Consider the following 8,153-nt stretch of genomic DNA (forward strand, 5'->3'; position numbering starts at 1 on the left):
CACAACCTGACAAAGCAAATCTGCCTGACACAAAAAGCCATTCAGACAGTAGTGTTTTCAGCCTCACAGCAGCAGAGGCTAGCTATTTAATATAATGAACAGAAAAGCAAGACCTCATTAACATAACACTGATTTTAACACTTAACTTCAGATGTCAACAGAGTCACAGTAAGAAATGTAAAATGTTTTCACAGAGACTGTCGAATTCAGGTTAAAATAAACATTTTTGACTCAATAATTGTTTATCACAATTATAACCTTCATTGTCTCCACATTAATTGAAGATGATCATTTTTTTTCCCTGAAAATGAATAATATGTGACATGATGCTACATACAAGTAGTTAATGAATTTCCACAAATTCAGTGGAGATTCACTTCTTTAAATCCTTGGACGAATTCTGACATTTTAGCAAACAAATAAAACAAACATGAACCATGCACACACACACAGTGGCGTGGTCAAGTCCTCCAGTAGAGACTATATATGTGTGTGTGCGTGTGTGTGTGTATGCACATACATACATACATACATACATACATACATACATACATACATACATACATACATACATACATACATACATACATACATCTCCGCAGATCTCCGCAGGCGTAACAACCGACGTAACAACAGACATTGATGTTGTGAAGTCCTATAAGTACCTGGGTGTTCACCTAAATAATAACCTGGACTGGACACACGACACAGACGCCCTTGTCAAGAAGGGAAATAGCAGACTGTTCCTGCTCAGGAGACTGCGGTCTTTTTGAGTGCAAGGACCACTCCTGAGGACTTTCTATGACTCTGTGGTGGGATCAGCCATTTTCAATGGGATAGTCTGCTGGTCCAGCAGCATCATAGACAGGGACAGGAGGAGGATGGACAGACTGGTAAGGAGGGCAAGCTCTGTCCTGGGATGTCCCCTGGACCTAGTGGAGGTGGTGGGAAATGGGAGGATGATGGCTAAGCTGTCATCCCTGTTGAACAATACGTCCCACCCCATACAGGACACCCTGACAGCACTGGGCAGCTCCTTCAGTGAGCGGCTGCTCCACCCTCGCTGTGTAAAGGAGAGGTATCGCAGATCTTTCCTGCCGGCTGCTGTCAGACTGCACAATAAACATAATGCCCGCTAGCATACACTGAATATTATATACAGTTTTCTGATATGTTTATTGAATACACCGTCTGTACTACGTATAGGTATACAAAAGGCCGATTATCCATTTATCTTGGATTATTATATATATACATTCTTTTTAATATATTTTCTATTCTTATTTCAAACTTTTTTTCTGCTGTTGCACTGTAAATTTCCCCGTGTGGGACAAATAAAAGAATCTGACTACATACATACATACATACATACATACATACATACATACATACATACATACATACATACATACATACATACATACATAAATAAATACATATTTATGGACCAATCCTTTTCACCTTGTACATGCTTCCCTTAGGGAACATTATTCGGCAGCATGGGATAAATTTTCATTGTTATGTTGATGACACTCAGCTTTATTTATCCATGAAACCAGAGGAGACAGAGAAGTTAGTGAAGCTTCAGACCTGTCTTAAAGACATAAAGTCCTGGATGTTTTCAAATTTCCTCCTCCTTAACCCAGGAAAAACTGAGGTCATGGTGTTTGGTCCTGAACCTCTCAGGGATAGATTAGATCATATGATCACTCTAGATGGTATCTCATTAACATCTAGTCTCTGTGTGAGGAATCTAGGAGTAACTTTTGATCAAAATCTCTCCTTCAACTCACACATTAAATTAGTCTCTAGAAGTGCCTTTTTTCACCTGAGGAACATGACAAAGATTAGGAAGCTACTGACGCGGCATGATGCTGAAAAGTTAATTCATGCTTTTGATACTTCCAAGCTGGACTATTGTAGTTCTTTATTATCGGGGTGTCCAAACAACTCTTTAAGAAGCCTCTAGTTGATCCAAAATGCTGCAGCCAGAGTTCTGACAGCTATTGACAAAAGAGATCACATAACTCCTGTAATGGCGTCGCTTTATTGGCTGCCTGTTAAATTTAGAATAATTTTTAAAACCCTTCTTTTGACCTATAAGGTCCTCAGAGGCCTAGCTCCATCCTACCTGGAGGAGCTAGTGATACCTTATCAGCCCAACAGACCGCTCCGCTCTCAGAATGCTGGTCTACTTGTGGTTCCCAGAGTTTCTAGAAGTAGAATAGGGGGCCAAGCATTTAGCTACCAAGCCCCCCTGCTATGGAACCAGCTCCCTGTCCAGGTACGGGAGGCTGACTCCATTGCTATTTTTAAGATCAGACTTAAAACCTACCTCTTTGAAAAAGTTTATTGTTACTAATTCTGTAGTTCCAGTTACTATCATAGATAGACAAACTATCATACTTAGGGGCTCGTCTAATCGTTAGGTCACATCCAAGGCTGCCGGGGTCCGGAAACATGATCACCTGACAGGCCTCTGTCACCCCACTGGGTCTTGGTTTCCTCTCCTCTCCTCTCCTTTCCTCCTCCTCATCAAGCAAACTAGTTATGCTGATTCCTGTGTAGTTTTTCTGCTTACCCCCCCCCCTCTCTCTCTCTATTTATTTACAGGTATCGCCGCCTTCAGAGCTGCATGATGACCTCCGGCCCCGCTGACCTGTAGTATAGTGTATTTTTGTGTGTGTTTCTATGCTCTGTGCCTCTCCTCTCCTCTCTCCTCTCCTCTCCTCTCCTCTCCTCTCCTCTCCTCTCCTTCTCCTTCTCCTTCTCCTCTCCTCTCCTCTCCTCTCCTCTCCTCTCCTCTCCTCTCCTCTCCTCTCCCTCTCCTCTCCTCTCCCCTCCCTTAAAAGAAAAGAGAAAGTCATATGAAACTTTACATGCAGATGTATTGCTTCTAATCAAATCCTAACATTTAATCATGCTAATAATTAATAATTATTCCACGGAGCACAGCGATGGTGCTTGGGGAGCTGATATTCCATGCAGTTATCTTTGTCCAACATGGCTCCTACATCAACAAATTCAACACTTCCTAGGCTTTGTTTCTCTTCATAATCATTTTGACCACCACTATTCTCTTCTTCAATCTCACCTGCAGGGTCAGAATCAGAATCAGAATCAGAATCAGAATCAGAGTACTTTATTGATCCCTTTAGGGGGTGTCCATTAGGGAAATTAGCATCTCCCCAAAGAAACGTACAGCACTGTACAAAAAAAAACAACAATTAAAAATAATAAAAGTAGAATAAAATAAGAAATAAAATAGAATAAATTAAAAATAGAATATAAATATAAAATATAAAACTATAGAAATGTAAATAAATGAACTGAATGAATGAATGAACTGAATGAATGGATGTCCCAGTATTATGTTATTGCAGTGTTGTTCCAGTCCTTCTCTCGGCCCTCCTCGCCCTCAGTGAGGAACAGTCTGATGGCTCGGGGGATGAATGAGTTCCCCAGTCTGTTTGTTCTGAACTTGGGGAGGCGCAGCCTCTGGCTGATCAGGCTTCTCTGGCTGTGGATGACAGTGTGCAGAGGGTGGCAGACATTGTCCATGATGCTCCGCAGCTTGTCAATAGTTCTCCTCTCTGCCACTGTCACCAGAGGTTTCAGTTTCATCCCAACCACCGAGCTGGCCCGCCTGATCAGCTTCTCCAGCCAGGAGAGGTCTGCTTTTGTCACACTCCCCCTCCCCCCAGCACACCACAGCGTAGGACAGGACGCTGGCGACCACAGACTGGTAGAACATCCAGAGGAGTTTCCTGCAGATGTTGAAGGATCTGAGTCTCCTCAGGAAGTACATCCTGCTCTGGGTCTTCTTGTACAGCTGCCTTGTGTTGCTTGTCTAGTCCAGCCTATTGTCCAGCCACAGCCCAAGATATTTATAGGTCTGCACGCCCTCCACCTCCTCCGTTCCTATCTGAACTGGTCTAGGTCTCGGTCGGTCCCTCCCAAAGTCAATGACCAGTTCTTTAGTTTTGGAGGTGTTGAGCTGCAGGCCGTTGTTGTGGCACCAGGCAACAAAGTCCCTCACCAGGCACCGGTACTCCTCCTCTTCGTCGTCTCTGATACATCCAACGATGGCTGTGTCATCAGCGAACTTCTGAATGTGACACATTTCAGAGTTGTAACAGAAGTCCGAGGTGTACAGAGTGAAGAGGATGGGGGACAGCACAGTCCCCTGTGGAGCACCGATGCTGCTGACCACAGTGTCAGACGTGATGTCCTTCATCCTGACGAACTGCGGCCTGTCGGTGAGGTAGCTGGAGATCCAAGCAACCAGGCAGGGGTCCACTCGCATCTGTAGAAGCTTGTCCTGTAGGACAAGGGGCTGGATCGTGTTGAAGGCACTCGAGAAATCCAAAAAGAGGATTTGTCACGTTTGTTGGTATCATTCTGCCCCTAAACTCTGAAGGCTTTCAGGAAGTTTGAATTGTTGTCGGTTGCGGTATAGATAATTTCTCTCTAATATTAACTTCTGTGTGAATATCATGAAGGGCACCTATCATGACAGAAAACATGTGTGATGGTTTCACTTCCTTGCATACAAGGGCAGCACAAGATCCGCATTCTATGTGCATCAAACCAGTGCGCAGTGACACCAGTGAAACTGCATCAATGTGCTGTCCAGCAGTTTGTGGTTGTTGCTATGAATTAAATTAAGAGCATAACATAACATTAATATTCAGCTAAAGATGAAGAACAAGAAGCCCTGCTGATGGACGGTATGCAGTGGATGCAAGCCTTGGGACACTCCCAGGATGGGGGCGCTGGACCAGAATTTGGCTTTAGTCCTTTTGACTTCCTTCTTAAGGGCTGCTGAAGTAAGTTGTGTGTACCTCTCTAGATAAGGGGGGTGCTTCTTCTGTGAAGAAAAAATGCAGAGGCACAAATGAGAGTCATTATTTCTCTCAAAAACTTTTCCACTTTCACTAGCTGTGAAGGAAGAATTACGTTTTCTCCCTGACACCTACATTTTCCTATAGACTGACCTTTACTCTCATTTTCTGTCCTGAAGTAGTTTCAGAGCTCTCAGTGAACATATCTTGTTTCCCATTCCTTCGGTAGACAAAGCAGTGCTGAAGGGACAAACAAGCCAGATGATTCTGTTGTATCCAAGGTCAGCATTCTCTGTTTGAGATAGTTAGACAGACTGGCTGGCACCGTCCATGGTCGACGCCATCCATGGTCGCAGCCATGAATGTCAGCCATGTCAGAATAGGTGCTGGCTCTGCATGCATGAACTGTTGCTGTGTTGCTGTCATTTTTCCTGGTCAGTGAAGTTCATTTCAACACAAGTCCTCTGAGTCTCCTACGTGTCAGTTCCACAATCTCTATCCAGAATTTCTACAACACATTAGCATCTTGAACAGGATCAAACACATCCATCAAGCTGCGCAGCTGTATGCTCTTATCAGAGCCTGTACTATCACCAAGGACAAGTCTGCTACTATCTTCAAAGATTGTCACTATACTTTTGGTGCAACTCATGATTTTGCAGACTTGGCAATGGAGGATTTTTGGCATCATGTGGAAAACTGATCAAAGATCATCAGCTGATCAAAGATTTGCTGGATGCAATTTTTTGCCTAAATGATAGCCTATTGTTAAGGGTGAAGCACATACTAATGGTTCTGATTCCCTGGTATTTCCTTCAGGTTGTGTGTGTGTGTGTGTGTGTGTGTGTGTGTGTGTGTGTGTGTGTGTGTGTGTATGTGTGTATTTTGCTGGAGTTGACTGGCATGCTGATTACATGATAATTACATTATGACAGTTCTCAATACACAGAACTATTGAAATTACATACTATAAGTCAATGCTTACCTGCTTTGTTTGTTATTTGATGATTTAATAATTCCATTTAATCTGGACAAATAAAAAGAAGCCAACATTTCTTTTTTTTATATAGCCAAAAAAAAGAAAGCTGATTTCCTGTCCTGTATTTCAGACCAAATAACCAAATAATTTTTTAAAAGCTCTGTTTTGAATTTTGGCTTTTCCTTTTGTTTTTTCCCTTCAGAATCAAATGATGAAGGAAGGTAGACAGGTGACCTGGAAGTCAGAGGAAGAATGTCAAAATATAAGCCAGGATAAATGTATAACATTATGCCACATTGTATAGAAGGATAATGTTCAAATATATACGTATAAATAATGCATTGATCCATGCAAATCTTCATCTGTACATTCTTTCGAGCAGCTAGTGACCCAGATGTTTCAGATAAAAGCATAAAAGGATGGCGCGTAACCAGGGTTACATCAGATCATTCACATTTCAGTAATCACAGCGCTGTGTACTTTTTATAGGTAATATTCCATGTTGGCTAAATCTGATCAAATCAGACATAGGAGCAGAAAATGCTCCACAGAAAATAAAAACAACAAAGAAAAGAAAAGACCTGTCCCTCTCAGCACCACACATGGATATATATATATATATATATATATATATACCAAAACTGTTGTCCCTGCATTTTGGGCATTTGGGTAAATTCATCACACCTTCTGATATGCAGAAAGTGTGATTCCACCCAATCAGAGTGTAACAGCAGCATGCCAAATCTGGTTTGGATGCCACACCTGCAAGTGAAATTTTAAGTGATAGATCAGTTATTAGAAAACAGTTCATGGCATTTCCAGTTAGTTTATTATGATGATGCTAGAAAAGTGCACCACAAGTGGTCTATCCAGTAATATTAAAATTGTTCCTTAAAAAGGATAACATGTATTTAATATTGTGTGATTTACTTCAACTTTCCAAAGCAGTTTGATCAATTATGAAGTTATAAAAATAAAAAAAATTGATATCTGCTAAATTTGGTTGATTAAAACATAATATGGACAATGCTTGTGTTTTCAGAGAGTGATTAGCACTATCTTATTTTCAATTATGATAAATTACATTTACAAATCAGTTGACACTACAATAGGAAAATCATATTTTCTGATGATGGGTCATTATGGAAATGGGGCAGGAATATGTTGTTAAAAGATCACTATATGTTTTTGTTACAATATGTTGTTGAACGATTACAATATGCCATTAACAAGTTGCAATTATGGGCAGCAAGTGTGGGATTGAGATTTTCGGTGGAGTTATGTTTTCCACTGAAAAGAAATACAAGTTTAAAGAATATGATTTAATTAGAAAGAGTGTAAATTGCTAAATTTCTAGAGATGTGGTTGGTTAATAGACTTTATTGGCCAATACACAATTAAGATCAATTATAGATTTTGGATGTATAGCATCGGGCTCAGAATCAGAAACACAATTTTAAAAGGTCAATGCAATTCAAACTGCAGCAATAAAAATATGATTACGAGGCATGAAAACATCACCAATATCCCACCTGTGTCATTGTGTCTGGTTTTAATATATTTACTTTTTATTTCATAGTAATGAAAATCTCTGTCTTTTTCAGTTATCAACCAGCTAAGTCACTGAAGGAGACAGCAAGATTAACAGATGAGCTTTGAACAGTTTTCTCAGCAGAATTAATAGCAATAATTATGTCATTACAGTGGATAGAGGGAATAAAACCAATTAGTAATAGATTGTACAGATTTTCTTTCAGCATTGAAATGGAAATTAACTGCAACATAAATATGCAAAACAGGTTTAAAGGGCAGACACGGAATTAATTGAAGAAACTCTGGGCAAAACAGAAGCAATAGCTGTGATTTAAAAAAGAGAAGGAAGTGAAGAAACAATGGCAAAACCAATGGAATAATAGAAATAAAGGGAGACAGTTGTATTATATTATTCCAATGTAATTCCAAGGTATGCGGTTAGGAACAGGAGGAAAGCGACAATTCTCCCCAGGAAGAGATTATGGGAAAACAACAAGGTGGGAAATGTGAGTTGTAGAGGAGAAACTATAGAAATGTAAGAGGTATCAAAAGGAATGAATCAAATTGAAAAGAAGAAACAGAGGGGGATGGAATAATGATTAACTATAAAATAATTATGAAGAGGACATCTGGGGATTGGTCAGCGGCTATATTTTGGAATTTGTAACAGCAACTGGATTAGGAGTTCATATGTCGGGTTGTTGGGTTTTTGTTGTAAAATATATGAAGTTTGAACTGGAAGTAATTGTAGTTATATTACAGACCACAAAGTGGCGGTAATGCTGCCGCCGCCGTAG

The sequence above is a fragment of the Takifugu flavidus genome, chromosome 15, assembly GCF_003711565.1.
Source record: "Takifugu flavidus isolate HTHZ2018 chromosome 15, ASM371156v2, whole genome shotgun sequence".
Lineage (NCBI taxonomy): Eukaryota > Metazoa > Chordata > Actinopteri > Tetraodontiformes > Tetraodontidae > Takifugu > Takifugu flavidus.